This window comes from Choristoneura fumiferana, chromosome 20 (assembly GCF_025370935.1).
Source record: "Choristoneura fumiferana chromosome 20, NRCan_CFum_1, whole genome shotgun sequence".
In the NCBI taxonomy this organism is placed as follows: Eukaryota; Metazoa; Arthropoda; class Insecta; order Lepidoptera; family Tortricidae; genus Choristoneura; species Choristoneura fumiferana.
In genome coordinates, this window is record NC_133491.1 from 16736808 (window position 1) to 16745399 (window position 8592).

At 43.3% G+C, this 8592-nt stretch overlaps 1 pseudogene; it reads left to right on the plus strand.

Moving 5' to 3' along the window:
- The first annotated feature begins 3720 nt into the window (after nucleotides 1–3720).
- On the plus strand, nucleotides 3721–4742 carry LOC141439444 (uncharacterized; annotated as a pseudogene).
- Nucleotides 4743–8592: the final 3850 nt, after the last annotated feature.

Consider the following 8592-nt stretch of genomic DNA (forward strand, 5'->3'; position numbering starts at 1 on the left):
ATATTTAGGACGCTTTTTGCCGTAGGTATACGTCAAAAAACTGTTCAAGTATGAGTTGGACCATGCGATTTCTTTACCACCATTAAGATCGACGAAAAAAAAACAAATTGTACTTTCCAACCAACTTTTTTTTCCTATGTATTGAATATGTGTAAATATTTCTCTTTTGCAGGAGAGATGCAGAAATAATAACGGTGGAGTCAGAACGCAACCCTGCGGGACACTAGAGTTCACAGGTTTTAAGTCGGAGCAAGAACCGTCGATTTTTGATGCCGATTACTTTGATGCTCCGACCTGAAAGAAAACTGGCAATCCAAGAGCACAATTTTCCAGGTAGTCCGTACGCCAGAAGCTTAGAGAGTAGAACTCCGTGCTAAATCCTATCAAAAGCCTTCGCTATGTCCAACCTAACTGCAAAGGCCACCCCCCTCTATCTCTTTTTTCAATTGCGAGAGCGCCGACTGAACAGCCTCAGGCGTAGCCATCGTGTGAAGATGTGTACCCATCCCACTTTGCCGTTTCAACTTGGCCATAATTGTAGATTTACTGCACATCGTTAATCTTTAACTTAATAAAACTGTGCTTCGTCAAAAACTTATTTTTGACGTGACACTAATGTTCAGGCATTATTTATTGTCATACACACAGACAGAACTTAAGTGTATTCAACCTTAATACGGATTAAGTATGGGCTTAATTAAAAAGATCATACAATAGGATCACCGCTAAAACGTAACGGTTTGGCAATTTAACTGTCCCATCAACCAGTTGGTACGGACGAGATCTTTTTAGGGTTCCGTTGACAAAAAATTGTGTATTTTATTGCTATATTTAGCCAAGGCTAAAGCTAAGGGGTCAAATGGTGCCTTTAAAAGAGTCCATTCACAATATTTAAAAAAGCAAGATCACTGTATGACATAATGCAAAAAAAAAACATTAAATTTTCCATTGATATACAATCTGTATTCCAGTATAATTCAAGAGTAAAGATGTAACAGTATCATAGTAACCTTCTTTTACATTTGTATCTAATATTCTTCGGAACAACAGAGTCTTATAAAATAGGTTTACCCCTCTATTATTTAATATCTAAGCTAACTTCGGTTGTGGTTGTTGTATGACATAACAGCTTACTAAGGTTGACAATAGTTTAAATATTAAGCTTTAGTAATATTATATTTTTACGGGTTATTATGTAACACGTTATAACTAAGAGAAAGTGAAGTGTTAAGAGCTGAAAACTAAAGTACCTAATATCATAAAGAGTAAAAATTTAACAGTTGTTACTTTTTTTAGGTGAAGCTAATAGCGTTTTAAAAATAAACTGCACGGCACCCTGTCAGTTGTCGTCAGACTCGCTTGACCGTTCGCAACAAATCCCCTTAATATCGTTCCGTGAACCAGTTTTTTTTTACGCAAAATTTCCGTTTCACATCTCAATTGATTTACGCGCCGTGGATTTAATTATTTTTAGCAACTCCATTCGGTGTCGACAGAGTATTTACGCATAGAGTAGAAATGTCGTTTATGTTTTTAGTTTGGAGAAAAACGCTAAACTGCTACGCGGTTGCACTTTGATGGGTCGGCCTAAGAANCGAGTCTTTTTATTGAAAAAAGTTTTAAAAAAAACAGTAAATATTAGGCTATTGAGCATGGAATAGAGCGCGGTATATTATTTGTGACGCTAGTACGAATTTTCGAACTTGCGTAAACTCATGATTGGTTTTTTGGAGTCTTTTTGTATTTTTTAATTTCAACTCCAATTTGTTACTTTACGGGTATCCCGTGAAACCATATCGAAAATACAAACTGAGACATGGATGCACAGAAAATAGAAAAGAGACCAGCGCTGGGAATCGAAACCCAGGTCCTCACGCAGAGCTGATGCGTAGCGTAGTATAATAAGCCAACCTGAGAATATGTATGCATAGGAAAAATTCGTGTCTAGATCCTGTCCAGCGGTGGTGTAGGGGTTATAGCACGCAGCACGGATTGTTTCTGAGGACCTCGGTTCGATTCCCAGCGCTGGTCTCTTTTTCTGATTTTCTGTGGCATCCATGTCTCAGTTTGTATTTTCGATGAGATTACGTAAACTCAACACATTAAAAGTTGCACACCTCCGTGGTGTAAACTGGGGTAAGCACTGGCGCTGAAAACTAGCACCAGGAAGCGAATAGTCTACACACGCAGCTTGAGCACTGACCGGCCTCTGATGTTGTCCTGCAGCGCGCGCGCCGCCGCCTCGGCCGCCGGCTCCACCGCCGCCGGCGCCGCGTCCGCGCCGCGCCGCCGTGTCACTGGGGCCTCATCTACACAATAAAAGCTTGGCGTTTACTTTAAAGCTCAGTACAAGTACAGTCAGCATCAGAAGTGGAGAGCGGCTATGGTACTCAAAATGCTTTACACGTGACTTAATCTGTCAGGGTATGCTAAAGTGTTTTATCATATTGAGCACTGCAACTACTGCACTACTTCTGCTGCTAATTGTACGCGCTTGGGCTAAAAATATGTTTTTCCACTAATAAAAAGCTACATAGATTGTGTTACTACTGAAAATCTCTACGTAATAAAGCATATTAAAATCGTTTAATTCAGTAAGATATAAAGTAATTAATGGTCAACTTTGTCTTTTTTCAAATCGCACCGCCGAATTATATTTCATCATCATAATCAACAGCTTAAAATTAGGTATTTGTTTATTTTCAAGGACTAAGTCTCATTTGACAGCAGCAGGGGGTACCTAGCTACACTGTGGCACGGGCAGCAAGCGCGGTTAGCGCGCCAGCAGGGAGGGGGGAGGGTACCTGCTGCGCTGTGCGGGAAGGCCAGACGACGGGCGGCGCGGGCGCGGCGCGCCGCGCCAAGCGCGCGCAGCGCGGGCAGCGCACGCGGCGCGCCGGCCGCGCCAGCAACGTTACCAGCAGCTGCGCCAGCTTGCGCGCGGAGAATGCTCTGCGACGCCACACATGGATCACTCAAGGATGCTGCGCTGCAACTCTGACAAAGAAGATACAAGGACAGACAAATTTTTAATAATATTCACTTCAGTTATTGAAATATTGGCGACGAAACAAAACAGATAAAAACCGTGAATACCGAGTGTGCTTATTAACCTGTGGCGATTATTCTCGCAACTTATCAAGTACACAGATTAAAAACAATAATTGTATAATAATAATAATTAAACTAAACAATAATTACGTAATAATAAAATAATAACTGTGTAATAATTAAAATTATAATAAATATAATACATTAATAGTCATAATTAATATAATCAAATTAATTGAATGAGAATAATTATAATATAATTGTATAATAATTCAGTTAAAATAATCATGTCTCAATAATCGGTTAATAATTCTTATATTATATTAGATCAATTGTTATTTATATCAATATTACGTGTTTAAATACATGTCAGAATAAATAATTTATAGTAAAAAATCAAATAATCATTGTCAATATTTACATCACTAAAAATAATTATTTTTGTATAACGCAAAATGTATGTCAGCGGACAGTGCAACTTAGTTTTCTTATTAGAGATTTACAACATCTGATCTTTTGTTCGATGCGCGAGCACCGAGAACCGGTTTCACCGCCGGCGCAGCGCGCCCGCTTGGCCGGCGCTCGCGCCAGTCGATATTCACTAACGACGCGGAGCCTACGTTCGTATGCCCTATTACAAACGCTTCCGAGTTGCATCGTTCGCTGCAAATGCTTGTGCCTCGCTTATCGCTATATTCTTCCAATCCTTCTAAACTGTTGCTTGTGCCTGTGCTAATTGTTTCTTCCGTGTACTGACTGATTACAAATTAAGTGCAAGAACAATTTGTGATTTATTTACCCGCGCGGACTACATTCAAGTAAGCACTACACCACATAACTACACTGGTGACCCGTAAAACATGACTGAAGATAAAAAATGCTACTGGAGCGAGTGGATTGAGCGTCGGACAATTTGCTGCATCATCGGACATATGCCGTGTCGGTGTGAGAGTACCCGCTTTCTGGCCAGAAAAACGGCAATTTGGTTCGCACAAATAGAAAGCCAATTCGCAATCTCCAATATAACGGCAGATTCAACAAAATTTTATTATGTGGTTGCTCAACTCGATGCTCAACATGCCGCTGAGGTCGAGGACATTATCATTACGCCACCGCTGTGGACAAGTACGTCAGGCTTAAGAACGAGCTCATCAAGAGGCTGTCGGCGTCACGAGAGAAGAAGGTACACCAGCTCCTTAATGACGAAGAGCTAGGAGATAGAAGACCCTCGCAATTTCTCCGGCACCTACGGCATCTGGCGGGCCCTGAAGTTCCCGACGACTTCCTTAAATCTATTTGGACTAGTCGCCTGCCGAAGAATATTCAGACTATAATCGCGGTTAACCCTACTGCATCGCTGGACGTTCTAGCCGATTTAGCCGACCGCATCCATGACGTGCTGCCTAGTGCTCAAGTCGCCTCCACTTCTTGTGCTGCCACTGAGTCACCGCTGAATACTCTCATCAAGCAAGTCAGTGAGTTAACAAGAGAGATGAAAACGCTCAAGACCCAGCTCAACCAGAGGCAGCCGCGATCAAAATCGCGTTCGTCGAGTCATACCCGCAACCAATCCGCTTCCAAGAGGTCTGCGTCTAATTACCGCAAGTATCCCAAATGCTGGTACCACGCAAAGTTCGGTGAAAATGCCAAGAAGTGCGTAAAACCCTGCGACTATAAAGCGGGAAACTAAACGGGCACTCGATAATGGCGACCGCCGATTGCCCGAGCACTGGTCGCTTATTTGTCACAGACCTCACTTCGAAAACGCAGTTTCTCGTGGACACCGGCAGCGATCTATGTGTCTTCCCAAGGTCAGCATTGAAACAACGCCGACATCAAACAAGCTACCAGTTATGCGCAGCAAACGGCTCACCGATTCATACGTATGGTTTCGTACATCTGATTTTAAACTTAGGCTTGCGCCGTGACTTTACTTGGCGATTTGTTGTTGCCGACGTAACTAAGGCGATTATTGGAGTCGATTTTTTATCGCACTACGACTTAATGGTTGACTGTCGGAAACAGCGTTTGATCGACAAGAAGACTAGTTTGTTCACCGTGGCTTTGCCTACCAATCAAGCTGATAATATATCGTCGGTGAAAGTCATATCTGGAGATACACCTTATCATCGCATACTAGCACAATACCCCGACATTACTCGCCCTTCGGGTGTGCATCAAATTCGGAAGCACAACGTAGTCCACCATATCCGAACAACCCCAGGACCCCCTGCGTCGTGCTCACCTCGACGACTAGCCCCGGACAAGTTGAAGATCGCCGAAGACGAATTTGCTGCGATGATAAAAAACGGCACCGCTCGACCTTCGGAGTCACCCTGGTCGTCACCTCTGCACCTGGCACCTAAAAAAGACAACGGCTGGCGACCTTGTGGTGACTACAGGACGTTGAATGCCAGGACAATCCCTGACAGGTACCCGATACGTCACATTCATGACTTTTCACACCATATTTCGGGCTGCCAAGTATTTTCCACCATCGACTTGACAAAGGCGTATAACCAGATTCCTGTTAATCCAGAAGACATCCCAAAGACCGCTATCACGACTCCGTTTGGCCTTTACGAGTTCCCTTATATGACCTTCGGGCTCCGTAACGCAGGGCAAACTTTTCAACGGTTCGTGGACGAGATGGTAAGGGGTCTCGATTTTTGTTACGCCTACCTTGATGATTTTCTGGTTTACTCGAAAGACGCGAAGACTCACGAAGAGCACCTGCATCAACTGTTTTCCCGATTACGCGACTACGGCATGATCATCAACACCTCAAAGTGTGTCTTCGGTGTTCCCGAGGTCACTTTTCTCGGATACCATATATCGGCGAAGGGTACGAAACCAGTTCCAGCAAAAGTTGAAGCTATCAAAAACTTCCCAGCTCCGAAGACCGTAAGAGAGTTACGAAGATTTCTGGGAATGATTAACTTTTACCGCAGATTTATTCCCGGAGCAGCACAGTTTCAAGGACCCTTAAATGCCCTTCTTATGGGCTCCGTCAAAGGTTCTCACCCCGTGAACTTCTCTGCAGAAGAACATGAGGCTTTCGCCAAATGCAAAGAAAGTTTATGCCAGGCCGCGCTGTTAGCGCACCCTGACAGCCAGGCTAAGCTCGCCATCGTTACTGACGCATCAGATTCTGCCCTAGGCGCAGCACTGCAGCAGTACGTAGATGACATTTGGCAACCCCTTGCTTTCTTTTCACGAAAGTTAAGTCCAGCTCAAAGGAAATACTCTGCATATGACCGAGAACTGCTTGCTATATACGAAGCCATCAAGTATTTCAGACATATGGTCGAGGCGCGAGTTTTCACCATTTACACGGACCATAAGCCGTTATGCTTCGCATTCCACTCGCGCAAAGAAAATTGTTCTCCTAGACATTTCAGGCATCTCGATTATATCTCGCAGTTTACAACTGATATAAGGCAAATCTCAGGGAAGAACAACGTCGTAGCTGACACTTTATCTCGCGTTGAAGAGATCACTCAGCCCGTCGACATGAAGGAGTTAGCGCAAGCACAACTCTCCGACCCCGAGCTCAAGCAGCTGTTAGAAAGCGGTACGTCCCTACGCCTAGCCAAAATCAAACTGCCAGGATCACACGCTGAACTGTACTGTGACGAAACTACTAGAATACCGAGACCATATGTCACCAAGGATCTTCGTCGAAAGGTGTTCCTAAGCTTGCACTGTCTTAGTCACCCAGGCGCCAACGCATCCATTAAAATGATAACAGACCGTTTTGTGTGGCCGGGAATGAAAAAAGACTGCCGTGAGTGGTCGCGGACCTGCTTGCCCTGTCAGCAGGCTAAGATAAACCGCCATGTGTCAGCACCTATTGGCACTTATAGACTCCCCGGTTCACGGTTTATGTTTATACATATTGACCTCGTAGGCCCTATGCCACTGTCTCAGGGATTTAAATATTGCCTCACCGTAATCGACCGCTTCACACGATGGCCTGAGGTAATCCCATTGGCGGATATAACAGCTGAAACGGTGGCTAAAGCCTTGCTTCAGGGATGGATTTCTAGATTCGGCTGCCCTAATGACATTGTGACAGACCGAGGCAGACAATTTGAAAGCGCTCTTTTTAAACACTTGTCGGAGTTGGCTGGGTTCCAGCATCGTCGCACTACGGCGTACCACCCAGCCTGTAATGGACTCGTCGAGCGATTTCATAGGCAGTTAAAGACCGCCATTACTTGTCACGGAAACAGTAACTGGATAGAATCCCTACCGCTAGTGCTGCTCGGGATACGCAGTGCGTACAAGGCTGATCTGAATGCCTCGACTGCTGAGTTGGTATATGGGGAGCCACTGAGAGTACCTGGAGAGTTTATAGAAGCGAAGTCGGGAGCTGATGACACCATAGACGTCACAGACTACATCGCGCGCCTTCGTAAGTTCGCTCATAACCTGTCCCCTATACCAGCCTCGCGACATTCCAATAGGAGATCATTCTTTATATTCAAAGATCTACAAACGACAAGTCACGTGTTTCTTCGCGATAATACTTGCCATCCACCTCTGCAACCAGCGTACACCGGTCCCCACGAGGTTATAGAAAGAGGTGACAAGAGTTTTAAAATCCGTTTTAATGGAAAGATCGTCACAGTATCCATAGACCGCATTAAACCAGCCTATATATTGGACGACATGAATCATAATGTAAGAACCACCCCGGCACCTCAGATTACTCAAGAGAGCAAATCGAGTCCTGCCGAGAATAAAAACCTCACAAAACGTACTCGCTCAGGACGAGAAGTACGCTTTCCTAATTATTATCGCCCGTAGGACGGTCTCTGGAAGGGGGTGTGTGGCGATTATTCTCGCAACTTATCAAGTACACAGATTAAAAACAATAATTGTATAATAATAATAATTAAACTAAACAATAATTACGTAATAATAAAATAATAACTGTGTAATAATTAAAATTATAATAAAAATAGTAACACATTAATAGTCATAATTAATATAATCAAATTAATTGAATGAGAATAATTATAATATAATTGTATAATAATTCAGTTAAAATAATCATGTCTCAATAATCGGTTAATAATTCTTATATTATATTAGATCAATTGTTATTTATATCAATATTACGTGTTTAAATACATGTCAGAATAAATAATAATTATAGTAAAAAATCAAATAATCATTGTCAATATTCACATCACTAAAAATAATTATTTTTGTATAACGCAAAATGTATGTCAGCGGACAGTGCAACTTAGTTTTCTTATTAGAGATTTACAACATCTGATCTTTTGTTCGATGCCGAGCACCGAGAACCGGTTTCACCGCCGGCGCAGCGCGCCCGCTTGGCCGGCGCTCGCGCCAGTCGATATTCACTAACGACGCGGAGCCTACGTTCGTATGCCCTATTACAAACGCTTCCGAGTTGCATCGTTCGCTGCAAATGCTTGTGCCTCGCTTATCGCTATATTCTTCCAATCCTTCTAAACTGTTGCTTGTGCCTGTGCTAATTGTTTCTTCCGTGTACTGACTGATTACAAA